The sequence below is a fragment of the Oncorhynchus mykiss genome, unplaced genomic scaffold (assembly GCF_013265735.2).
Source record: "Oncorhynchus mykiss isolate Arlee unplaced genomic scaffold, USDA_OmykA_1.1 un_scaffold_342, whole genome shotgun sequence".
Lineage (NCBI taxonomy): Eukaryota > Metazoa > Chordata > Actinopteri > Salmoniformes > Salmonidae > Oncorhynchus > Oncorhynchus mykiss.
This window is the reverse complement of record NW_023493790.1, coordinates 41,747-67,522: the sequence shown is the minus strand read 5'-3', so window position 1 is coordinate 67,522 and position 25,776 is coordinate 41,747. Positions and strand designations below refer to the sequence as shown.

General features: G+C 40.9%; 16 non-coding genes across 16 annotated transcripts; all 16 read right to left on the bottom strand.

Annotated features, from left to right (window-relative positions):
- Positions 1–689: 689 nt before the first annotated feature.
- trnas-aga lies at positions 690–771 on the bottom strand. Its single transcript has one exon. It is a non-coding gene; the product is annotated as a tRNA-Ser (tRNA).
- A 3,623-nt stretch (positions 772–4,394) lies between these two features.
- Positions 4,395–4,476, bottom strand: trnaf-aaa. Its single transcript has one exon. It is a non-coding gene; the product is annotated as a tRNA-Phe (tRNA).
- A 306-nt stretch (positions 4,477–4,782) lies between these two features.
- trnal-cag lies at positions 4,783–4,865 on the bottom strand. Its single transcript has one exon. It is a non-coding gene; the product is annotated as a tRNA-Leu (tRNA).
- A 1,355-nt stretch (positions 4,866–6,220) lies between these two features.
- On the bottom strand, positions 6,221–6,302 carry trnas-aga. The gene has a single exon. It is a non-coding gene; the product is annotated as a tRNA-Ser (tRNA).
- A 1,742-nt stretch (positions 6,303–8,044) lies between these two features.
- Positions 8,045–8,126, bottom strand: trnaf-aaa. Its single transcript has one exon. It is a non-coding gene; the product is annotated as a tRNA-Phe (tRNA).
- Positions 8,127–8,432: 306 nt separating this feature from the next.
- Positions 8,433–8,515, bottom strand: trnal-cag. The gene has a single exon. It is a non-coding gene; the product is annotated as a tRNA-Leu (tRNA).
- Positions 8,516–9,870: 1,355 nt separating this feature from the next.
- On the bottom strand, positions 9,871–9,952 carry trnas-aga. Its single transcript has one exon. It is a non-coding gene; the product is annotated as a tRNA-Ser (tRNA).
- Positions 9,953–12,083: 2,131 nt separating this feature from the next.
- trnal-cag lies at positions 12,084–12,166 on the bottom strand. The gene has a single exon. It is a non-coding gene; the product is annotated as a tRNA-Leu (tRNA).
- A 1,736-nt stretch (positions 12,167–13,902) lies between these two features.
- Positions 13,903–13,985, bottom strand: trnal-cag. The gene has a single exon. It is a non-coding gene; the product is annotated as a tRNA-Leu (tRNA).
- A 1,354-nt stretch (positions 13,986–15,339) lies between these two features.
- trnas-aga lies at positions 15,340–15,421 on the bottom strand. Its single transcript has one exon. It is a non-coding gene; the product is annotated as a tRNA-Ser (tRNA).
- A 1,731-nt stretch (positions 15,422–17,152) lies between these two features.
- trnas-aga lies at positions 17,153–17,234 on the bottom strand. Its single transcript has one exon. It is a non-coding gene; the product is annotated as a tRNA-Ser (tRNA).
- A 1,743-nt stretch (positions 17,235–18,977) lies between these two features.
- trnas-aga lies at positions 18,978–19,059 on the bottom strand. The gene has a single exon. It is a non-coding gene; the product is annotated as a tRNA-Ser (tRNA).
- A 1,766-nt stretch (positions 19,060–20,825) lies between these two features.
- trnas-aga lies at positions 20,826–20,907 on the bottom strand. Its single transcript has one exon. It is a non-coding gene; the product is annotated as a tRNA-Ser (tRNA).
- Positions 20,908–22,650: 1,743 nt separating this feature from the next.
- Positions 22,651–22,732, bottom strand: trnas-aga. The gene has a single exon. It is a non-coding gene; the product is annotated as a tRNA-Ser (tRNA).
- Positions 22,733–24,475: 1,743 nt separating this feature from the next.
- Positions 24,476–24,557, bottom strand: trnas-aga. The gene has a single exon. It is a non-coding gene; the product is annotated as a tRNA-Ser (tRNA).
- Positions 24,558–24,863: 306 nt separating this feature from the next.
- On the bottom strand, positions 24,864–24,946 carry trnal-cag. The gene has a single exon. It is a non-coding gene; the product is annotated as a tRNA-Leu (tRNA).
- Positions 24,947–25,776: the final 830 nt, after the last annotated feature.

The window sequence follows — 25,776 nt, the reverse complement described above, 5'->3', positions numbered from 1 at the left end:
TAACTAGGTGTCATTTACGTTACCTTAAGTCATTTATTTTTCAAACTGGATTTTACAAAGGTGCATGACATGCAGGCGCTAAAAAATTGTCAGGAGGGGGTTTCAAACCATGCCTATGCCTGCGACCTGAATGACTTAATGGTTATTTTCAATGCAATCAAGTTTTTTATTTTTATTTTAGGGTTTAACAAGGTTTCTCACCTGTTACCTGTGGCTTGACTTTAGATGTGGCCAGTTCGATTACCCTGCAGACTATAAGAGTGTCTTCAGAATATGGCCAATTTGACATGAATTTAAAAATGCCTCAGATAGGACCAAAAAAGTGTCTGGAGCTTCCCGTCAGGGTAAGAGTGACAACAGGTTTCCACATGTCAAAATGGGGGAAATCTTAGCAAATGGCTTAATGGTTATTCATGAGAATCGTGTTGTTGTATTGTTGAGTGTATCATGGGATCTCATCTGAAATCTGTGGCTTGACTACAAACCTGTAACCTATGCTACTGTGGCCTAAAGAGCTAGAAGGCTGGATAACCAGGTGTGTAAAGGTGTGAAGTGGGACAGATGGCCTACAGTCCTATCCCAAATGGACAACTAATCCCTATGTACTTGCGGAGATCTGAGAGGATGCGATTGGTATAAGAAACACGACTAAACTTCAACCTCCGGAGGGGTCAAAAAAAAAGCATTTTCGTTGTCGGCAGGATTTGAACCTGCGCAGGAACATCCTAATGGATTTCTAGTCCATCGCCTTAACCACTCGGCCACGACAACGTTGACAGAAGAAAACAGGCTTGTTAGGAGTGAATGGGCCAACAGGCATAGCCTACAGAAAGTGAAATTTAACAACTGAAAGATAATGCAGTAACTCATTATAATGCAATAACACAAAATGTTCCCCTCATTCATTTGTTATTAAGTCCAGCTGTTTTCTTATTTAACCGTGATCTTTGCTCAGCTCCAGAAGGTCTGCATTTGAGAGTGTTTATTATGAATTGTTATTTCACTGTGTGAAGTTGTTATTTCATCATTCTTATTATTACTGCTGAGCAGCATGGCTCCTGAGAGGCACTAAAAAACTGTCAGAAGTGGGATTTGAACACACGCCTCCATGGGAGACTGCGACCTGAACGCAGCGCCTTAGACCGCTCGGCCATCCTGACTACAGCACAGTAACTGGGTATCGGTTTAAAGTGTATGCGGTTAAAGTAGAAGTATGAACAAAGCTCTAAAATCACCACAGAGACCAGAACAACTATGCACGATACTGACTTGCACTTTCAATAGTCATTTGTTTTTATAAATTAAAAAGTCCAGTCATTGATTTAACCTCAATATGGCCTTCAATGGGAAAGAGTAGTAAATCGCCATTGAATGAGCGCTAAACTGGCATCAGAATATGGCCATTCTGATATAAATGATAAAATTCCTCAGATAAGACTGAAAAAGTGTCTGGAAATATCAGCAACCATCAGGGTAAGAGTGACAACAGGTCCACAATCCTTACAAATGGCTTAATGGGTCATTTCAACGCAATCGTGTTATTATTTATTTTTAGGGTTTAACAAGGCAGCTCACCTGTGACTTGACATTAGATGCGGCGACTTCGATTACCCTGCAGACGATATTTTTGTTCTTCCCGCCAATACAATCCACTGACAACGACCGACGAGTTCTGCGTTCCGAGATTATTTTTGTTATTTGCCTGTTTGGGGCCCGCCTGTGAAATTGCGCGATTCTTGCAATTCTCTTTCAGCCTCTCATCAACTAGCTGTTTTTGCAGAATATTAAAAATACGATAGTTATTCACTACTCATATTAACTAGGTGTCATTTACTTTACCTTAAGTCATTTATTTTTCAACTGGATTTTACAAAGGTGCATGACATGCAGGCGCTAAAAAGTTGTCAGGAGGGGGTTTCAAACCATGCCTATAGGGGAGTCTGCGACCTGAATGACTTAATGGTTATATCCAATGCAATCAAGTTTTTTCTTTTTCTTTTAGGGTTTAACAAGGTTTCTCACCTGTTACCTGTGGCTTGACTTTAGATGTGGCCAGTTCGATTACCCTGCAGACTATAAGAGTGTCTTCAGAATATGGCCAATTTGACATGAATTTAAAAATGCCTCAGATAGGACCAAAAAAGTGTCTGGAGCTTCCCGTCAGGGTAAGAGTGACAACAGGTTTCCACATGTCAAAATGGGGGAAATCTTAGCAAATGGCTTAATGGTTATTCATGAGAATCGTGTTGTTGTATTGTTGAGTGTATCATGGGATCTCCCCTGAAATCTGTGGCTTGACTACAAACCTGTAACCTATGCTACTGTGGCCTATAGAGCTAGAAGGCTGGATAACCAGGTGTGTAAAGGTGTGAAGTGGGATAGATGGCCTGCAGTTCTATCCCAAATGGACAACTAATCCCTATGTACTTGCGGAGATCTGAGAGGATGCGATTGGTATAAGAAACACGACTAAACTTCAACCTCCGGAGGGGTCAAAAAAATGCATTTTCATTGTCGGCAGGATTTGAACCTACGCAGGAAGATTCTAATGGATTTCTAGTCCATCGCCTTAACCACTCGGCCACTACAACGTTGACAGAAGAAAACAGGCTTGTTAGGAGTGAATGGGCCAACAGGCATAGCCTACAGAAAGTGAAATTTAACAACTGAAAGATAATGCAGTAACTCATTATAATGCAATAACACAAAATTTTCCCCTCATTCATTTGTTATTAAGTCCAGCTGTTTTCTTATTTAACCTTGATCTTTGCTCAGCTCCAGAAGGTCTGCATTTGAGAGTGTTTATTATGAATTGTTATTTCACTGTGTGAAGTTGTTATTTCATCATTCTTATTATTACTGCTGAGCAGCATGACTCCTGAGAGGCACTAAAAAACTGTCAGAAGTGGGATTTGAACCCACGCCTCCATGGGAGACTGCAACCTGAACACAGCGCCTTAGACCGCTCGGCCATCCTGACTACAGCACAGTAACTGGGCATCGGGTTAAAGTGTATGCGGTAAAAGTAGAAATATGAACAACGCTCTAAAATCACCACAGAGACCAGAACAACTATGCACGATACTGACTTGCACTTTCAATAGTCATTTGTTTTTATAAATTAAAAAGTCCATGCGCCACCGTTTCAGCTGAATGTGGGAGGGTTGATTCCCAATTGGGAACCAATATCGTAGACAGGTTAACCTCAATATGGCCTTCAATGGGAAAGAGTAGTAAATCGCCATTGAATGAGCGCTAAACTGGCATCAGAATATGGCCATTCTGATATAAATGATAAAATTCCTCAGATAAGACTGAAAAAGTGTCTGGAAATATCAGCAACCATCAGGGTAAGAGTGACAACAGGTCCACATGGGGGAAATCCTTACAAATGGCTTAATGGGTCATTTTAACGCAATCGTGTTATTATTTATTTTTAGGGTTTAACAAGGCAGCTCACCTGTGACTTGACATTAGATGCGGCGACTTCGATTACCCTGCAGACGATATTTTTGTTCTTCCCGCCAATACAATCCACTGACAACGACCGACGAGTTCTGCGTTCCGAGATTATTTTTGTTATTTGCCTGTTTGGGGCCCGCCTGTGAAATTGCGCGATTCTTGCAATTCTCTTTCAGCCTCTCATCAACTAGCTGTTTTTGCAGAATATTAAAAATACGATAGTTATTCACTACTCATATTAACTAGGTGTCATTTACTTTACCTTAAGTCATTTATTTTTCAACTGGATTTTACAAAGGTGCATGACATGCAGGCGCTAAAAAATTGTCAGGAGGGGGTTTCAAACCATGCCTATAGGGGAGTCTGCGACCTGAATGACTTAATGGTTATTTTCAATGCAATCAAGTTTTTTCTTTTTCTTTTAGGGTTTAACAAGGTTTCTCACCTGTTACCTGTGGCTTGACTTTAGATGTGGCCAGTTCGATTACCCTGCAGACTATAAGAGTGTCTTCAGAATATGGCCAATTTGACATGAATTTAAAAATGCCTCAGATAGGACCAAAAAAGTGTCTGGAGCTTCCCGTCAGGGTAAGAGTGACAACAGGTTTCCACATGTCAAAATGGGGGAAATCTTAGCAAATGGCTTCATGGTTATTCATGAGAATCGTGTTGTTGTATTGTTGAGTGTATCATGGGATCTCTCCTGAAATCTGTGGCTTGACTACAAACCTGTAACCTATGCTACTGTGGCCTATAGAGCTAGAAGGCTGGATAACCAGGTGTGTAAAGGTGTGAAGTGGGATAGATGGCCTGCAGTCCTATCCCAAATGGACAACTAATCCCTATGTACTTGCGGAGATCTGAGAGGATGCGATTGGTATAAGAAACACGACTAAACTTCAACCTCCGGAGGGGTCAAAAAAATGCATTTTCGTTGTCGGCAGGATTTGAACCTGCACAGGAAGATCCTAATGGATTTTTAGTCCATCGCCTTAACCACTCGGCCACGACAACGTTGACAGAAGAAAACAGGCTTGTTAGGAGTGAATGGGCAAACAGGCATAGCCTACAGAAAGTGAAATTTAACAACTGAAAGATAATGCAGTAACTCATTATAATGCAATAACACAAAATGTTCCCCTCATTCATTTGTTATTAAGTCCAGCTGTTTTCTTATTTAACCTTGATCTTTGCTCAGCTCCAGAACGTCTGCATTTGAGAGTGTTTATTATGAATTGTTATTTCACTGTGTGAAGTTGTTATTTCATCATTCTTATTATTACTGCTGAGCAGCATGACTCCTGAGAGGCACTAAAAAACTGTCAGAAGTGGGATTTGAACCCACGCCTCCATAGGAGACTGCGACCTGAACGCAGCGCCTTAGACCGCTCGGCCATCCTGACTACAGCACAGTAACTGGGTATCGGGTTAAAGTGTATGCGGTAAAAGTAGAAATATGAACAACGCTCTAAAATCACCACAGAGACCAGAACAACTATGCACGATACTGACTTGCACTTTCAATAGTCATTTGTTTTTATAAATTAAAAAGTCCAGTCATTGATTTAACCTCAATATGGCCTTCAATGGGAAAGAGTAGTAAATCGTCATTGAATGAGCGCTAAACTGGCATCAGAATATGGCCATTCTGATATAAATGATAAAATTCCTCAGATAAGACTGAAAAAGTGTCTGGAAATATCAGCAACCATCAGGGTAAGAGTGACAACAGGTCCACATGGGGGAAATCCTTACAAATGGCTTAATGAGTCATTTCAACGCAATCGTGTTATTATTTATTTTTAGGGTTTAACAAGGCAGCTCACCTGTGACTTGACATTAGATGCGGCGACTTTGATTACCCTGCAGACGATATTTTTGTTCTTCCCGCCAATACAATCCACTGACAACGACCGACGAGTTCTGCGTTCCAAGATTATTTTTGTTATTTGCCTGTTTGGGGCCCGCCTGTGAAATTGCGCGATTCTTGCAATTCTCTTTCAGCCTCTCATCAACTAGCTGTTTTTGCAGAATATTAAAAATACGATAGTTATTCACTACTCATATTAACTAGGTGTCATTTACGTTACCTTAAGTCATTTATTTTTCAACTGGATTTTACAAAGGTGCATGACATGCAGGCGCTAAAAAGTTGTCAGGAGGGGGTTTCAAACCATGCCTATAGGGGAGTCTGCGACCTGAATGACTTAATGGTTATTTTCAATGCAATCGAGTTTTTTCTTTTTCTTTTAGGGTTTAACAAGGTTTCTCACCTGTTACCTGTGGCTTGACTTTAGACGTGGCCAGTTCGATTACCCTGCAGCCTAAGAGTGTCTTCAGAATATGGCCAATTTGACATGAATTTAAAAATGCCTCAGTTAGGACCAAAAAAGTGTCTGGAGCTTCCCGTCAGGGTAAGAGTGACAACAGGTTTCCACATGTCAAAATGGGGGAAATCTTAGCAAATGGCTTCATGGTTATTCATGAGAATCGTGTTGTTGTATTGTTGAGTGTATCATGGGATCTCACCTGAAATCTGTGGCTTGACTACAAACCTGTAACCTATGCTACTGTGGCCTATAGAGCTAGAAGGCTGGATAACCAGGTGTGTAAAGGTGTGAAGTGGGATAGATGGCCTGCAGTCCTATCCCAAATGGACAACTAATCCCTATGTACTTGCGGAGATCTGAGAGGATGCGATTGGTATAAGAAACACGACTAAACTTCAACCTCCGGAGGGGTCAAAAAAATACATTTTCGTTGTCGGCAGGATTTGAACCTGCGCAGGAAGATCCTAATGGATTTCTAGTCCATCGCCTTAACCACTCGGCCACGACAACGTTGACAGAAGAAAACAAGCTTGTTAGGAGTGAATGGGCCAACAGGCATAGCCTACAGAAAGTGAAATTTAACAACTGAAAGATAATGCAGTAACTCATTATAATGCAATAACACAAAATGTTCCCCTCATTCATTTGTTATTAAGTCCAGCTGTTTTCTAATTTAACCTTGATCTTTGCTCAGCTCCAGAAGGTCTGCATTTGAGAGTGTTTATTATGAATTGTTATTTCACTGTGTGAAGTTGTTATTTCATCATTCTTATTATTACTGCTGAACAGCATGACTCCTGAGAGGCACTAAAAAACTGTGAGAAGTGGGATTTGAACCCACGCCTCCATGGGAGACTGCGACCTGAACGCAGCGCCTTAGACCGCTCGGCCATCCTGACTACAGCACAGTAACTGGGTATCGGGTTAAAGTGTATGCGGTAAAAGTAGAAATATGAACAACGCTCTAAAATCACCACAGAGACCAGAACAAATATGCACGATACTGACTTGCACTTTCAATAGTCATTAGTTTTTATAAATTAAAAAGTCCAGTCATTGATTTAACCTCAATATGGCCTTCAATGGGAAAGAGTAGTAAATCGTCATTGAATGAGCGCTAAACTGGCATCAGAATATGGCCATTCTGATATAAATGATAAAATTCCTCAGATAAGACTGAAAAAGTGTCTGGAAATATCAGCAACCATCAGGGTAAGAGTGACAACAGGTCCACATGGGGGAAATCCTTACAAATGGCTTAATGAGTCATTTCAACGCAATCGTGTTATTATTTATTTTTAGGGTTTAACAAGGCAGCTCACCTGTGACTTGACATTAGATGCGGCGACTTTGATTACCCTGCAGACGATATTTTTGTTCTTCCCGCCAATACAATCCACTGACAACGACCGACGAGTTCTGCGTTCCGAGATTATTTTTGTTATTTGCCTGTTTGGGGCCCGCCTGTGAAATTGCGCGATTCTTGCAATTCTCTTTCAGCCTCTCATCAACTAGCTGTTTTTGCAGAATATTAAAAATACGATAGTTATTCACTACTCATATTAACTAGGTGTCATTTACGTTACCTTAAGTCATTTATTTTTCAACTGGATTTTACAAAGGTGCATGACATGCAGGCGCTAAAAAATTGTCAGGAGGGGGTTTCAAACCATGCCTATAGGGGAGTCTGCGACCTGAATGACTTAATGGTTATTTTCAATGCAATCAAGTTTTTCTTTTTCTTTTAGGGTTTAACAAGGTTTCTCACCTGTTACCTGTGGCTTGACTTTAGATGTGGCCAGTTCGATTACCCTGCAGCCTAAGAGTGTCTTCAGAATATGGCCAATTTGACATGAATTTAAAAATGCCTCAGATAGGACAAAAAAGTGTCTGGAGCTTCCCGTCAGGGTAAGAGTGACAACAGGTTTCCACATGTCAAAATGGGGGAAATCTTAGCAAATGGCTTCATGGTTATTCATGAGAATCGTGTTGTTGTATTGTTGAGTGTATCATGGGATCTCACCTGAAATCTGTGGCTTGACTACAAACCTGTAACCTATGCTACTGTGGCCTATAGAGCTAGAAAGCTGGATAACCAGGTGTGTAAAGGTGTGAAGTGGGATAGATGGCCTGCAGTCCTATCCCAAATGGACAACTAATCCCTATGTACTTGCGGAGATCTGAGAGGATGCGATTGGTATAAGAAACACGACTAAACTTCAACCTCCGGAGGGGTCAAAAAAATGCATTTTCGTTGTCGGCAGGATTTGAACCTGCACAGGAAGATCCTAATGGATTTTTAGTCCATCGCCTTAACCACTCGGCCACGACAACGTTGACAGAAGAAAACAGGCTTGTTAGGAGTGAATGGGCAAACAGGCATAGCCTACAGAAAGTGAAATTTAACAACTGAAAGATAATGCAGTAACTCATTATAATGCAATAACACAAAATGTTCCCCTCATTCATTTGTTATTAAGTCCAGCTGTTTTCTTATTTAACCTTGATCTTTGCTCAGCTCCAGAACGTCTGCATTTGAGAGTGTTTATTATGAATTGTTATTTCACTGTGTGAAGTTGTTATTTCATCATTCTTATTATTACTGCTGAGCAGCATGACTCCTGAGAGGCACTAAAAAACTGTCAGAAGTGGGATTTGAACCCACGCCTCCATAGGAGACTGCGACCTGAACGCAGCGCCTTAGACCGCTCGGCCATCCTGACTACAGCACAGTAACTGGGTATCGGGTTAAAGTGTATGCGGTAAAAGTAGAAATATGAACAACGCTCTAAAATCACCACAGAGACCAGAACAACTATGCACGATACTGACTTGCACTTTCAATAGTCATTTGTTTTTATAAATTAAAAAGTCCAGTCATTGATTTAACCTCAATATGGCCTTCAATGGGAAAGAGTAGTAAATCGTCATTGAATGAGCGCTAAACTGGCATCAGAATATGGCCATTCTGATATAAATGATAAAATTCCTCAGATAAGACTGAAAAAGTGTCTGGAAATATCAGCAACCATCAGGGTAAGAGTGACAACAGGTCCACATGGGGGAAATCCTTACAAATGGCTTAATGAGTCATTTCAACGCAATCGTGTTATTATTTATTTTTAGGGTTTAACAAGGCAGCTCACCTGTGACTTGACATTAGATGCGGCGACTTTGATTACCCTGCAGACGATATTTTTGTTCTTCCCGCCAATACAATCCACTGACAACGACCGACGAGTTCTGCGTTCCAAGATTATTTTTGTTATTTGCCTGTTTGGGGCCCGCCTGTGAAATTGCGCGATTCTTGCAATTCTCTTTCAGCCTCTCATCAACTAGCTGTTTTTGCAGAATATTAAAAATACGATAGTTATTCACTACTCATATTAACTAGGTGTCATTTACGTTACCTTAAGTCATTTATTTTTCAACTGGATTTTACAAAGGTGCATGACATGCAGGCGCTAAAAAGTTGTCAGGAGGGGGTTTCAAACCATGCCTATAGGGGAGTCTGCGACCTGAATGACTTAATGGTTATTTTCAATGCAATCGAGTTTTTTCTTTTTCTTTTAGGGTTTAACAAGGTTTCTCACCTGTTACCTGTGGCTTGACTTTAGACGTGGCCAGTTCGATTACCCTGCAGCCTAAGAGTGTCTTCAGAATATGGCCAATTTGACATGAATTTAAAAATGCCTCAGTTAGGACCAAAAAAGTGTCTGGAGCTTCCCGTCAGGGTAAGAGTGACAACAGGTTTCCACATGTCAAAATGGGGGAAATCTTAGCAAATGGCTTCATGGTTATTCATGAGAATCGTGTTGTTGTATTGTTGAGTGTATCATGGGATCTCACCTGAAATCTGTGGCTTGACTACAAACCTGTAACCTATGCTACTGTGGCCTATAGAGCTAGAAGGCTGGATAACCAGGTGTGTAAAGGTGTGAAGTGGGATAGATGGCCTGCAGTCCTATCCCAAATGGACAACTAATCCCTATGTACTTGCGGAGATCTGAGAGGATGCGATTGGTATAAGAAACACGACTAAACTTCAACCTCCGGAGGGGTCAAAAAAATACATTTTCGTTGTCGGCAGGATTTGAACCTGCGCAGGAAGATCCTAATGGATTTCTAGTCCATCGCCTTAACCACTCGGCCACGACAACGTTGACAGAAGAAAACAAGCTTGTTAGGAGTGAATGGGCCAACAGGCATAGCCTACAGAAAGTGAAATTTAACAACTGAAAGATAATGCAGTAACTCATTATAATGCAATAACACAAAATGTTCCCCTCATTCATTTGTTATTAAGTCCAGCTGTTTTCTAATTTAACCTTGATCTTTGCTCAGCTCCAGAAGGTCTGCATTTGAGAGTGTTTATTATGAATTGTTATTTCACTGTGTGAAGTTGTTATTTCATCATTCTTATTATTACTGCTGAACAGCATGACTCCTGAGAGGCACTAAAAAACTGTGAGAAGTGGGATTTGAACCCACGCCTCCATGGGAGACTGCGACCTGAACGCAGCGCCTTAGACCGCTCGGCCATCCTGACTACAGCACAGTAACTGGGTATCGGGTTAAAGTGTATGCGGTAAAAGTAGAAATATGAACAACGCTCTAAAATCACCACAGAGACCAGAACAAATATGCACGATACTGACTTGCACTTTCAATAGTCATTAGTTTTTATAAATTAAAAAGTCCAGTCATTGATTTAACCTCAATATGGCCTTCAATGGGAAAGAGTAGTAAATCGTCATTGAATGAGCGCTAAACTGGCATCAGAATATGGCCATTCTGATATAAATGATAAAATTCCTCAGATAAGACTGAAAAAGTGTCTGGAAATATCAGCAACCATCAGGGTAAGAGTGACAACAGGTCCACATGGGGGAAATCCTTACAAATGGCTTAATGAGTCATTTCAACGCAATCGTGTTATTATTTATTTTTAGGGTTTAACAAGGCAGCTCACCTGTGACTTGACATTAGATGCGGCGACTTTGATTACCCTGCAGACGATATTTTTGTTCTTCCCGCCAATACAATCCACTGACAACGACCGACGAGTTCTGCGTTCCGAGATTATTTTTGTTATTTGCCTGTTTGGGGCCCGCCTGTGAAATTGCGCGATTCTTGCAATTCTCTTTCAGCCTCTCATCAACTAGCTGTTTTTGCAGAATATTAAAAATACGATAGTTATTCACTACTCATATTAACTAGGTGTCATTTACGTTACCTTAAGTCATTTATTTTTCAACTGGATTTTACAAAGGTGCATGACATGCAGGCGCTAAAAAATTGTCAGGAGGGGGTTTCAAACCATGCCTATAGGGGAGTCTGCGACCTGAATGACTTAATGGTTATTTTCAATGCAATCAAGTTTTTCTTTTTCTTTTAGGGTTTAACAAGGTTTCTCACCTGTTACCTGTGGCTTGACTTTAGATGTGGCCAGTTCGATTACCCTGCAGCCTAAGAGTGTCTTCAGAATATGGCCAATTTGACATGAATTTAAAAATGCCTCAGATAGGACCAAAAAAGTGTCTGGAGCTTCCCGTCAGGGTAAGAGTGACAACAGGTTTCCACATGTCAAAATGGGGGAAATCTTAGCAAATGGCTTCATGGTTATTCATGAGAATCGTGTTGTTGTATTGTTGAGTGTATCATGGGATCTCACCTGAAATCTGTGGCTTGACTACAAACCTGTAACCTATGCTACTGTGGCCTATAGAGCTAGAAAGCTGGATAACCAGGTGTGTAAAGGTGTGAAGTGGGATAGATGGCCTGCAGTCCTATCCCAAATGGACAACTAATCCCTATGTACTTGCGGAGATCTGAGAGGATGCGATTGGTATAAGAAACACGACTAAACTTCAACCTCCGGAGGGGTCAAAAAAATGCATTTTCATTGTCGGCAGGATTTGAACCTGCGCTGGAAGATCCTAATGCATTTCTAGTCCATCGCCTTAACCACTCGGCCACGACAACGTCGACAGAAGAAAACAGGCTTGTTAGGAGTGTATGGGCCAACAGGCATAGCCTACAGAAAGTGAAATTTAACAACTGAAAGATAATGCAGTAACTCATTACAATGCAATAACACAAAATGTTCCCCTCATTCATTTGTTATTAAGTCCAGCTGTTTTCTTATTTAACCTTGATCTTTGCTCAGCTCCAGAAGGTCTGCATTTGAGAGTGTTTATTATGAATTGTTATTTCACTGTGTGAAGTTGTTATTTCATCATTCTTATTATTACTGCTGAGCAGCATGACTCCTGAGAGGCACTAAAAAACTGTCAGAAGTGGGATTTGAACCCACGCCTCCATAGGAGACTGCGACCTGAACGCAGCGCCTTAGACCGCTCGGCCATCCTGACTACAGCACAGCAACTGGGTATCGGGTTAAAGTGTATGCGGTAAAAGTAGAAATATGAACAACGCTCCAAAATCACCACAGAGACCAGAACAACTATGCACGATACTGACTTGCACTTTCAATAGTCATTTGTTTTTATAAATTAAAAAGTCCAGTCATTGATTTAACCTCAATATGGCCTTCAATGGGAAAGAGTAGTAAATCGTCATTGAATGAGCGCTAAACTGGCATCAGAATATGGCCATTCTGATATAAATGATAAAATTCCTCAGATAAGACTGAAAAAGTGTCTGGAAATATCAGCAACCATCAGGGTAAGAGTGACAACAGGTCCACATGGGGGAAATCCTTACAAATGGCTTAATGAGTCATTTCAACGCAATCGTGTTATTATTTATTTTTAGGGTTTAACAAGGCAGCTCACCTGTGACTTGACATTAGATGCGGCGACTTTGATTACCCTGCAGACGATATTTTTGTTCTTCCCGCCAATACAATCCACTGACAACGACCGACGAGTTCTGCGTTCCAAGATTATTTTTGTTATTTGCCTGTTTGGGGCCCGCCTGTGAAATTGCGCGATTCTTGCAATTCTCTTTCAGCCTCTCATCAACTAGCTGTTTTTGCAGAATATTAAAAATACGATAGTTATTCACTACTCATATTAACTAGGTGTCATTTACGTTACCTTAAGTCATTTATTTTTCAACTGGATTTTACAAAGGTGCATGACATGCAGGCGCTAAAAAGTTGTCAGGAGGGGGTTTCAAACCATGCCTATAGGGGAGTCTGCGACCTGAATGACTTAATGGTTATTTTCAATGCAATCGAGTTTTTTCTTTTTCTTTTAGGGTTTAACAAGGTTTCTCACCTGTTACCTGTGGCTTGACTTTAGATGTGGCCAGTTCGATTACCCTGCAGACTATAAGAGTGTCTTCAGAATATGGCCAATTTGACATGAATTTAAAAATGCCTCAGATAGGACCAAAAAAGTGTCTGGAGCTTCCCGTCAGGGTAAGAGTGACAACAGGTTTCCACATGTCAAAATGGGGGAAATCTTAGCAAATGGCTTAATGGTTATTCATGAGAATCGTGTTGTTGTATTGTTGAGTGTATCATGGGATCTCACCAGAAATCTGTGGCTTGACTACAAACCTGTCACCTATGCTACTGTGGCCTATAGAGCTAGAAGGCTGGATAACCAGGTGTGTAAAGGTGTGAAGTGGGATAGATGGCCTGCAGTCCTATCCCAAATGGACAACTAATCCCTATGTACTTGCGGAGATCTGAGAGGATGCGATTGGTATAAGAAACACGACTAAACTTCAACCTCCGGAGGGGTCAAAAAAATGCATTTTCGTTGTCAGCAGGATTTGAACCTGCACAGGAAGATCCTAATGGATTTCTAGTCCATCGCCTTAACCACTCGGCCACGACAACATTGACAGAAGAAAACAAGCTTGTTAGGAGTGAATGGGCCAACAGGCATAGCCTACAGAAAGTGAAATTTAACAACTGAAAGATAATGCAGTAACTCATTATAATGCAATAACACAAAATGTTCCCCTCATTCATTTGTTATTAAGTCCAGCTGTTTTCTTATTTAACCTTGATCTTTGCTCAGCTCCAGAAGGTCTGCATTTGAGAGTGTTTATTATGAATTGTTATTTCACTGTGTGAAGTTGTTATTTCATCATTCTTATTATTACTGCTGAGCAGCATGCGGCACTAAAAAACTGTCAGAAGTGGGATTTGAACCCACGCCTCCATGGGAGACTGCGACCTGAACGCAGCGCCTTAGACCGCTCGGCCATCCTGACTACAGCACAGTAACTGGGTATCGGGTTAAAGTGTATGCGGTAAAAGTAGAAATATGAACAACGCTCTAAAATCACCACAGAGACCAGAACAACTATGCACGATACTGACTTGCACTTTCAATAGTCATTTGTTTTTATAAATTAAAAAGTCCAGTCATTGATTTAACCTCAATATGGCCTTCAATGGGAAAGAGTAGTAAATCGTCATTGAATGAGCGCTAAACTGGCATCAGAATATGGCCATTCTGATATAAATGATAAAATTCCTCAGATAAGACTGAAAAAGTGTCTGGAAATATCAGCAACCATCAGGGTAAGAGTGACAACAGGTCCACATGGGGGAAATCCTTACAAATGGCTTAATGAGTCATTTCAACGCAATCGTGTTATTATTTATTTTCAGGGTTTAACAAGGCAGCTCACCTGTGATTTGACATTAGATGCGGCGACTTTGATTACCCTGCAGACGATATTTTTGTTCTTCCCGCCAATACAATCCACTGACAACGACCGACGAGTTCTGCGTTCCGAGATTATTTTTGTTATTTGCCTGTTTGGGGCCCGCCTGTGAAATTGCGCGATTCTTGCAATTCTCTTTCAGCCTCTCATCAACTAGCTGTTTTTGCAGAATATTACAAATACGATAGTTATTCACTACTCATATTAACTAGGTGTCATTTACGTTACCTTAAGTCATTTATTTTTCAACTGGATTTTACAAAGGTGCATGACATGCAGGCGCTAAAAAGTTGTCAGGAGGGGGTTTCAAACCATGCCTATAGGGGAGTCTGCGACCTGAATGACTTAATGGTTATTTTCAATGCAATCAAGTTTTTTCTTTTTCTTTTAGGGTTTAACAAGGTTTCTCACCTGTTACCTGTGGCTTGACTTTAGATGTGGCCAGTTCGATTACCCTGCAGCCTAAGAGTGTCTTCAGAATATGGCCAATTTGACATGAATTTAAAAATGCCTCAGTTAGGACCAAAAAAGTGTCTGGAGCTTCCCGTCAGGGTAAGAGTGACAACAGGTTTCCACATGTCAAAATGGGGGAAATCTTAGCAAATGGCTTCATGGTTTTCATGAGAATCGTGTTGTTGTATTGTTGAGTGTATCATGGGATCTCACCTGAAATCTGTGGCTTGACTACAAACCTGTAACCTATGCTACTGTGGCCTATAGAGCTAGAAGGCTGGATAACCAGGTGTGTAAAGGTGTGAAGTGGGACAGATGGCCTGCAGTCCTATCCCAAATGGACAACTAATCCCTATGTACTTGCGGAGATCTGAGAGGATGCGATTGGTATAAGAAACACGACTAAACTTCAACCTCCGGAGGGGTCAAAAAAATGCATTTTCGTTGTCGGCAGGATTTGAACCTGCGCAGGAAGATCCTAATGGATTTCTAGTCCATCGCCTTAACCACTCGGCCACGACAACATTGACAGAAGAAAACAAGCTTGTTAGGAGTGAATGGGCCAACAGGCATGGCCTACAGAAAGTGAAATTTAACAACTGAAAGATAATGCAGTAACTCATTATAATGCAATAACACAAAATGTTCCCCTCATTCATTTGTTATTAAGTCCAGCTGTTTTCTTATTTAACCTTGATCTTTGCTCAGCTCCAGAAGGTCTGCATTTGAGAGTGTTTATTATGAATTGTTATTTCACTGTGTGAAGTTGTTATTTCATCATTCTTATTATTACTGCTGAGCAGCATGACTCCTGAGAGGCACTAAAAAACTGTCAGAACCCACGCCTCCATGGGAGACTGCGACCTGAACGCAGCGCCTTAGACCGCTCGGCCATCCTGACTACAGCACAGTAACTGGGTATCGGGTTAAAGTGTATGCGGTAAAAGTAGAAATATGAACAACGCTCTAAAATCACCACAGAGACCAGAACAACTATGCACGATACTGACTTGCACTTTCAATAGTCATTTGTTTTTATAAATTAAAAAGTCCAGTCATTGATTTAACCTCAATATGGCCTTCAATGGGAAAGAGTAGTAAATCGTCATTGAATGAGCGCTAAACTGGCATCAGAATATGGCCATTCTGATATAAATGATAAAATTCCTCAGATAAGACTGAAAAAGTGTCTGGAAATATCAGCAACCATCAGGGTAAGAGTGACAACAGGTCCACATGGGGGAAATCCTTACAAATGGCTTAATGAGTCATTTCAACGCAATCGTGTTATTATTTATTTTCAGGGTTTAACAAGGCAGCTCACCTGTGATTTGACATTAGATGCGGCGACTTTGATTACCCTGCAGACGATATTTTTGTTCTTCCCGCCAATACAATCCACTGACAACGACCGACGAGTTCTGCGTTCCGAGATTATTTTTGTTATTTGCCTGTTTGGGGCCCGCCTGTGAAATTGCGCGATTCTTGCAATTCTCTTTCAGCCTCTCATCAACTAGCTGTTTTTGCAGAATATTACAAATACGATAGTTATTCACTACTCATATTAACTAGGTGTCATTTACGTTACCTTAAGTCATTTATTTTTCAACTGGATTTTACAAAGGTGCATGACATGCAGGCGCTAAAAAGTTGTCAGGAGGGGGTTTCAAACCATGCCTATAGGGGAGTCTGCGACCTGAATGACTTAATGGTTATTTTCAATGCAATCAAGTTTTTTCTTTTTCTTTTAGGGTTTAACAAGGTTTCTCACCTGTTACCTGTGGCTTGACTTTAGATGTGGCCAGTTCGATTACCCTGCAGCCTAAGAGTGTCTTCAGAATATGGCCAATTTGACATGAATTTAAAAATGCCTCAGTTAGGACCAAAAAAGTGTCTGGAGCTTCCCGTCAGGGTAAGAGTGACAACAGGTTTCCACATGTCAAAATGGGGGAAATCTTAGCAAATGGCTTAATGGTTTTCATGAGAATCGTGTTGTTGTATTGTTGAGTGTATCATGGGATCTCACCTGAAATCTGTGGCTTGACTACAAACCTGTAACCTATGCTACTGTGGCCTATAGAGCTAGAAGGCTGGATAACCAGGTGTGTAAAGGTGTGAAGTGGGACAGATGGCCTGCAGTCCTATCCCAAATGGACAACTAATCCCTATGTACTTGCGGAGATCTGAGAGGATGCGATTGGTATAAGAAACACGACTAAACTTCAACCTCCGGAGGGGTCAAAAAAATGCATTTTCGTTGTCGGCAGGATTTGAACCTGCGCAGGAAGATCCTAATGGATTTCTAGTCCATCGCCTTAACCACTCGGCCACGACAACATTGACAGAAGAAAACAAGCTTGTTAGGAGTGAATGGGCCAACAGGCATAGCCTACAGAAAGTGAAATTTAACAACTGAAAGATAATGCAGTAACTCATTATAATGCAATAACACAAAATGTTCCCCTCATTCATTTGTTATTAAGTCCAGCTGTTTTCTTATTTAACCTTGATCTTTGCTCAGCTCCAGAAGGTCTGCATTTGAGAGTGTTTATTATGAATTGTTATTTCACTGTGTGAAGTTGTTATTTCATCATTCTTATTATTACTGCTGAGCAGCATGACTCCTGAGAGGCACTAAAAAACTGTCAGAAGTGTGATTTGAACCCACGCCTCCATGGGAGACTGCGACCTGAACGCAGCGCCTTAGACCGCTCGGCCATCCTGACTACAGCACAGTAACTGGGTATCGGGTTAAAGTGTATGCGGTAAAAGTAGAAATATGAACAACGCTCTAAAATCACCACAGAGACCAGAACAACTGTGCACGATACTGACTTGCACTTTCAATAGTCATTTGTTTTTATAAATTAAAAAGTCCAGTCATTGATTTAACCTCAATATGGCCTTCAATGGGAAAGAGTAGTAAATCGTCATTGAATGAGCGCTAAACTGGCATCAGAATATGGCCATTCTGATATAAATGATAAAATTCCTCAGATAAGACTGAAAAAGTGTCTGGAAATATCAGCAACCATCAGGGTAAGAGTGACAACAGGTCCACATGGGGGAAATCCTTACAAATGGCTTAATGAGTCATTTCAACGCAATCGTGTTATTATTTATTTTCAGGGTTTAACAAGGCAGCTCACCTGTGATTTGACATTAGATGCGGCGACTTTGATTACCCTGCAGACGATATTTTTGTTCTTCCCGCCAATACAATCCACTGACAACGACCGACGAGTTCTGCGTTCCTAGATTATTTTTGTTATTTGCCTGTTTGGGGCCCGCCTGTGAAATTGCGCGATTCTTGCAATTCTCTTTCAGCCTCTCATCAACTAGCTGTTTTTGCAGAATATTACAAATACGATAGTTATTCACTACTCATATTAACTAGGTGTCATTTACGTTACCTTAAGTCATTTATTTTTCAACTGGATTTTACAAAGGTGCATGACATGCAGGGGCTAAAAAGTTGTCAGGAGGGGGTTTCAAACCATGCCTATAGGGGAGTCTGCGACCTGAATGACTTAATGGTTATTTTCAATGCAATTGAGTTTTTTATTTTTCTTTTAGGGTTTAACAAGGTTTCTCACCTGTTACCTGTGGCTTGACTTTAGATGTGGCCAGTTCGATTACCCTGCAGCCTAAGAGTGTCTTCAGAATATGGCCAATTTGACATGAATTTAAAAATGCCTCAGTTAGGACCAAAAAAGTGTCTGGAGCTTCCCGTCAGGGTAAGAGTGACAACAGGTTTCCACATGTCAAAATGGGGGAAATCTTAGCAAATGGCTTCATGGTTTTCATGAGAATCGTGTTGTTGTATTGTTGAGTGTATCATGGGATCTCACCTGAAATCTGTGGCTTGACTACAAACCTGTAACCTATGCTACTGTGGCCTATAGAGCTAGAAGGCTGGATAACCAGGTGTGTAAAGGTGTGAAGTGGGATAGATGGCCTGCAGTCCTATCCCAAATGGACAACTAATCCCTATGTACTTGCGGAGATCTGAGAGGATGCGATTGGTATAAGAAACACGACTAAACTTCAACCTCCGGAGGGGTCAAAAAAATGCATTTTCGTTGTCGGCAGGATTTGAACCTACGCAGGAAGATCCTAATGGATTTCTAGTCCATCGCCTTAACCACTCGGCCACGACAACGTTGACAGAAGAAAACAGGCTTGTTAGGAGTGAATGGGCCAACAGGCATAGCCTACAGAAAGTGAAATTTAACAACTGAAAGATAATGCAGTAACTCATTATAATGCAATAACACAAAATGTTCCCCTCATTCATTTGTTATTAAGTCCAGCTGTTTTCTTATTTAACCTTGATCTTTGCTCAGCTCCAGAAGGTCTGCATTTGAGAGTGTTTATTATGAATTGTTATTTCACTGTGTGAAGTTGTTATTTCATCATTCTTATTATTACTGCTGAGCAGCATGACTCCTGAGAGGCACTAAAAAACTTTCAGAAGTGGGATTTGAACCCACGCCTCCATGGGAGACTGCAACCTGAACGCAGCGCCTTAGACCGCTCGGCCATCCTGACTACAGCACAGTAACTGGGTATCGGGTTAAAGTGTATGCGGTAAAAGTAGAAATATGAACAACACTCTAAAATCACCACAGAGACCAGAACAACTATGCACGATACTGACTTGCACTTTCAATAGTCATTTGTTTTTATAAATTAAAAAGTCCAGTCATTGATTTAACCTCAATATGGCCTTCAATGGGAAAGAGTAGTAAATCGTCATTGAATGAGCGCTAAACTGGCATCAGAATATGGCCATTCTGATATAAATGATAAAATTCCTCAGATAAGACTGAAAAAGTGTCTGGAAATATCAGCAACCATCAGGGTAAGAGTGACAACAGGTCCACATGGGGGAAATCCTTACAAATGGCTTAATGAGTCATTTCAACGCAATCGTGTTATTATTTATTTTCAGGGTTTAACAAGGCAGCTCACCTGTGATTTGACATTAGATGCGGCGACTTTGATTACCCTGCAGACGATATTTTTGTTCTTCCCGCCAATAAAATCCACTGACAACGACCGACGAGTTCTGCGTTCCGAGATTATTTTTGTTATTTGCCTGTTTGGGGCCCGCCTGTGAAATTGCGCGATTCTTGCAATTCTCTTTCAGCCTCTCATCAACTAGCTGTTTTTGCAGAATATTACAAATACGATAGTTATTCACTTCTCATATTAACTAGGTGTCATTTACGTTACCTTAAGTCATTTATTTTTCAACTGGATTTTACAAAGGTGCATGACATGCAGGCGCTAAAAAGTTGTCAGGAGGGGGTTTCAAACCATGCCTATAGGGGAGTCTGCGACCTGAATGACTTAATGGTATTTTCAATGCAATCAAGTTTTTTCTTTTTCTTTTAGGGTTTAACAAGGTTTCTCACCTGTTACCTGTGGCTTGACTTTAGATGTGGCCAGTTCGATTACCCTGCAGCCTAAGAGTGTCTTCAGAATATGGCCAATTTAGATGTGGCCAGTTCGATTACCCTGACATGAATTTAAAAATGCCTCAGTTAGGACCAAAAAAGTGTCTGGAGCTTCCCGTCAGGGTAAGAGTGACAACAGGTTTCCACATGTCAAAATGGGGGAAATCTTAGCAAATGGCTTCATGGTTTTCATGAGAATCGTGTTGTTGTATTGTTGAGTGTATCATGGGATCTCACCTGAAATCTGTGGCTTGACTACAAACCTGTAACCTATGCTACTGTGGCCTATAGAGCTAGAAGGCTGGATAACCAGGTGTGTAAAGGTGTGAAGTGGGACAGATGGCCTGCAGTCCTATCCCAAATGGACAACTAATCCCTATGTACTTGCGGAGATCTGAGAGGATGCGATTGGTATAAGAAACACGACTAAACTTCAACCTCCGGAGGGGTCAAAAAAATGCATTTTCGTTGTCGGCAGGATTTGAACCTGCGCAGGAAGATCCTAATGGATTTCTAGTCCATCGCCTTAACCACTCGGCCACGACAACGTTGACAGAAGAAAACAAGCTTGTTAGGAGTGAATGGGCCAACAGGCATAGCCTACAGAAAGTGAAATTTAACAACTGAAAGATAATGCAGTAACTCATTATTACGCAATAACACAAAATGTTCCCCTCATTCATTTGTTATTAAGTCCAGCTGTTTTCTTATTTAACCTTGATCTTTGCTCAGCTCCAGAAGGTCTGCATTTGAGAGTGTTTATTATGAATTGTTATTTCACTGTGTGAAGTTGTTATTTCATCATTCTTATTATTACTGCTGAGCAGCATGACTCCTGAGAGGCACTAAAAAACTGTCAGAAGTGGGATTGAACCCACGCCTCCATGGGAGACTGCGACCTGAACGCAGTGCCTTAGACCGCTCGGCCATCCTGACTACAGCACAGTAACTGGGTATCGGGTTAAAGTGTATGCGGTAAAAGTAGAAATATGAACAACGCTCTAAAATCACCACAGAGACCAGAACAACTATGCACGACACTGACTTGCACTTTCAATAGTCATTTGTTTTTATAAATTAAAAAGTCCAGTCATTGATTTAACCTCAATATGGCCTTCAATGGGAAAGAGTAGTAAATCGTCATTGAATGAGCGCTAAACTGGCATCAGAATATGGCCATTCTGATATAAATGATAAAATTCCTCAGATAAGACTGAAAAAGTGTCTGGAAATATCAGCAACCATCAGGGTAAGAGTGACAACAGGTCCACATGGGGGAAATCCTTACAAATGGCTTAATGAGTCATTTCAACGCAATCGTGTTATTATTTATTTTCAGGGTTTAACAAGGCAGCTCACCTGTGATTTGACATTAGATGCGGCGACTTTGATTACCCTGCAGACTATATTTTTGTTCTTCCCGCCAATACAATCCACTGACAACGACCGACGAGTTCTGCGTTCCTAGATTATTTTTGTTATTTGCCTGTTTGGGGCCCGCCTGTGAAATTGCGCGATTCTTGCAATTCTCTTTCAGCCTCTCATCAACTAGCTGTTTTTGCAGAATATTACAAATACGATAGTTATTCACTACTCATATTAACTAGGTGTCATTTACGTTACCTTAAGTCATTTATTTTTCAACTGGATTTTACAAAGGTGCATGACATGCAGGCGCTAAAAAGTTGTCAGGAGGGGGTTTCAAACCATGCCTATAGGGGAGTCTGCGACCTGAATGACTTAATGGTTATTTTCAATGCAATCAAGTTTTTTCTTTTTCTTTTAGGGTTTAACAAGGTTTCTCACCTGTTACCTGTGGCTTGACTTTAGATGTGGCCAGTTCGATTACCCTGCAGCCTAAGAGTGTCTTCAGAATATGGCCAATTTGACATGAATTTAAAAATGCCTCAGTTAGGACCAAAAAAGTGTCTGGAGCTTCCCGTCAGGGTAAGAGTGACAACAGGTTTCCACATGTCAAAATGGGGGAAATCTTAGCAAATGGCTTAATGGTTATTCATGAGAATCGTGTTGTTGTATTGTTGAGTGTATCATGGGATCTCACCTGAAATCTGTGGCTTGACTACAAACCTGTAACCTATGCTACTGTGGCCTATAGAGCTAGAAGGCTGGATAACCAGGTGTGTAAAGGTGTGAAGTGGGATAGATGGCCTGCAGTCCTATCCCAAATGGACAACTAATCCCTATGTACTTGCGGAGATCTGAGAGGATGCGATTGGTATAAGAAACACGACTAAACTTCAACCTCCGGAGGGGTCAAAAAAATGCATTTTCGTTGTCGGCAGGATTTGAACCTACGCCGGAAGATCCTAATGGATTTCTAGTCCATCGCCTTAACCACTCGGCCACGACAACGTTGACAGAAGAAAACAGGCTTGTTAGGAGTGAATGGGCCAACAGGCATAGCCTACAGAAAGTGAAATTTAACAACTGAAAGATAATGCAGTAACTCATTATAATGCAATAACACAAAATGTTCCCCTCATTCATTTGTTATTAAGTCCAGCTGTTTTCTTATTTAACCTTGATCTTTGCTCAGCTCCAGAAGGTCTGCATTTGAGAGTGTTTATTATGAATTGTTATTTCACTGTGTGAAGTTGTTATTTCATCATTCTTATTATTACTGCTGAGCAGCATGACTCCTGAGAGGCACTAAAAAACTGTCAGAAGTGGGATTGAACCCACGCCTCCATGGGAGACTGCGACCTGAACGCAGCGCCTTAGACCGCTCGGCCATCCTGACTACAGCACAGTAACTGGGTATCGGGTTAAAGTGTATGCGGTAAAAGTAGAAATATGAACAACGCTCTAAAATCACCACAGAGACCAGAACAACTATGCACGATACTGACTTGCACTTTCAATAGTCATTTGTTTTTATAAATTAAAAAGTCCAGTCATTGATTTAACCTCAATATGGCCTTCAATGGGAAAGAGTAGTAAATCGTCATTGAATGAGCGCTAAACTGGCATCAGAATATGGCCATTCTGATATAAATGATAAAATTCCTCTGATAAGACTGAAAAAGTGTCTGGAAATATCAGCAACCATCAGGGTAAGAGTGACAACAGGTCCACATGGGGGAAATCCTTACAAATGGCTTAATGAGTCATTTCAACGCAATCGTGTTATTATTTATTTTCAGGGTTTAACAAGGCAGCTCACCTGTGATTTGACATTAGATGCGGCGACTTTGATTACCCTGCAGACGATATTTTTGTTCTTCCCGCCAATACAATCCACTGACAACGACCGACGAGTTCTGCGTTCCTAGATTATTTTTGTTATTTGCCTGTTTGGGGCCCGCCTGTGAAATTGCGCGATTCTTGCAATTCTCTTTCAGCCTCTCATCAACTAGCTGTTTTTGCAGAATATTACAAATACGATAGTTATTCACTACTCATATTAACTAGGTGTCATTTACGTTACCTTAAGTCATTTATTTTTCAACTGGATTTTACAAAGGTGCATGACATGCAGGCGCTAAAAAGTTGTCAGGAGGGGGTTTCAAACCATGCCTATAGGGGAGTCTGCGACCTGAATGACTTAATGGTTATTTTCAATGCAATCAAGTTTTTTCTTTTTCTTTTAGGGTTTAACAAGGTTTCTCACCTGTTACCTGTGGCTTGACTTTAGATGTGGCCAGTTCGATTACCCTGCAGCCTAAGAGTGTCTTCAGAATATGGCCAATTTGACATGAATTTAAAAATGCCTCAGTTAGGACCAAAAAAGTGTCTGGAGCTTCCCGTCAGGGTAAGAGTGACAACAGGTTTCCACATGTCAAAATGGGGGAAATCTTAGCAAATGGCTTAATGGTTATTCATGAGAATCGTGTTGTTGTATTGTTGAGTGTATCATGGGATCTCACCTGAAATCTGTGGCTTGACTACAAACCTGTAACCTATGCTACTGTGGCCTATAGAGCTAGAAGGCTGGATAACCAGGTGTGTAAAGGTGTGAAGTGGGACAGATGGCCTGCAGTCCTATCCCAAATGGACAACTAATCCCTATGTACTTGCGGAGATCTGAGAGGATGCGATTGGTATAAGAAACACGACTAAACTTCAACCTCCGGAGGGGTCAAAAAAATGCATTTTCGTTGTCGGCAGGATTTGAACCTGCGCAGGAAGATCCTAATGGATTTCTAGTCCATCGCCTTAACCACTCGGCCACGACAACGTTGACAGAAGAAAACAAGCTTGTTAGGAGTGAATGGGCCAACAGGCATAGCCTACAGAAAGTGAAATTTAACAACTGAAAGATAATGCAGTAACTCATTATAATGCAATAACACAAAATGTTCCCCTCATTCATTTGTTATTAAGTCCAGCTGTTTTCTTATTTAACCTTGATCTTTGCTCAGCTCCAGAAGGTCTGCATTTGAGAGTGTTTATTATGAATTGTTATTTCACTGTGTGAAGTTGTTATTTCATCATTCTTATTATTACTGCTGAGCAGCATGACTCCTGAGAGGCACTAAAAAACTGTCAGAAGTGGGATTTGAACCCACGCCTCCATGGGAGACTGCGACCTGAACGCAGCGCCTTAGACCGCTCGGCCATCCTGACTACAGCACAGTAACTGGGTATCGGGTTAAAGTGTATGCGGTAAAAGTAGAAATATGAACAACGCTCTAAAATCACCACAGAGACCAGAACAACTATGCACGATACTGACTTGCACTTTCAATAGTCATTTGTTTTTATAAATTAAAAAGTCCAGTCATTGATTTAACCTCAATATGGCCTTCAATGGGAAAGAGTAGTAAATCGTCATTGAATGAGCGCTAAACTGGCATCAGAATATGGCCATTCTGATATAAATGATAAAATTCCTCAGATAAGACTGAAAAAGTGTCTGGAAATATCAGCAACCATCAGGGTAAGAGTGACAACAGGTCCACATGGGGGAAATCCTTACAAATGGCTTAATGAGTCATTTCAACGCAATCGTGTTATTATTTATTTTCAGGGTTTAACAAGGCAGCTCACCTGTGATTTGACATTAGATGCGGCGACTTTGATTACCCTGCAGACGATATTTTTGTTCTTCCCGCCAATAAAATCCACTGACAACGACCGACGAGTTCTGCGTTCCGCGATTATTTTTGTTATTTGCCTGTTTGGGGCCCGCCTGTGAAATTGCGCGATTCTTGCAATTCTCTTTCAGCCTCTCATCAACTAGCTGTTTTTGCAGAATATTACAAATACAATAGTTATTCACTACTCATATTAACTAGGTGTCATTTACGTTACCTTAAGTCATTTATTTTTCAACTGGATTTTACAAAGGTGCATGACATGCAGGCGCTAAAAAGTTGTCAGGAGGGGGTTTCAAACCATGCCTATAGGGGAGTCTGCGACCTGAATGACTTAATGGTTATTTTCAATGCAATTGA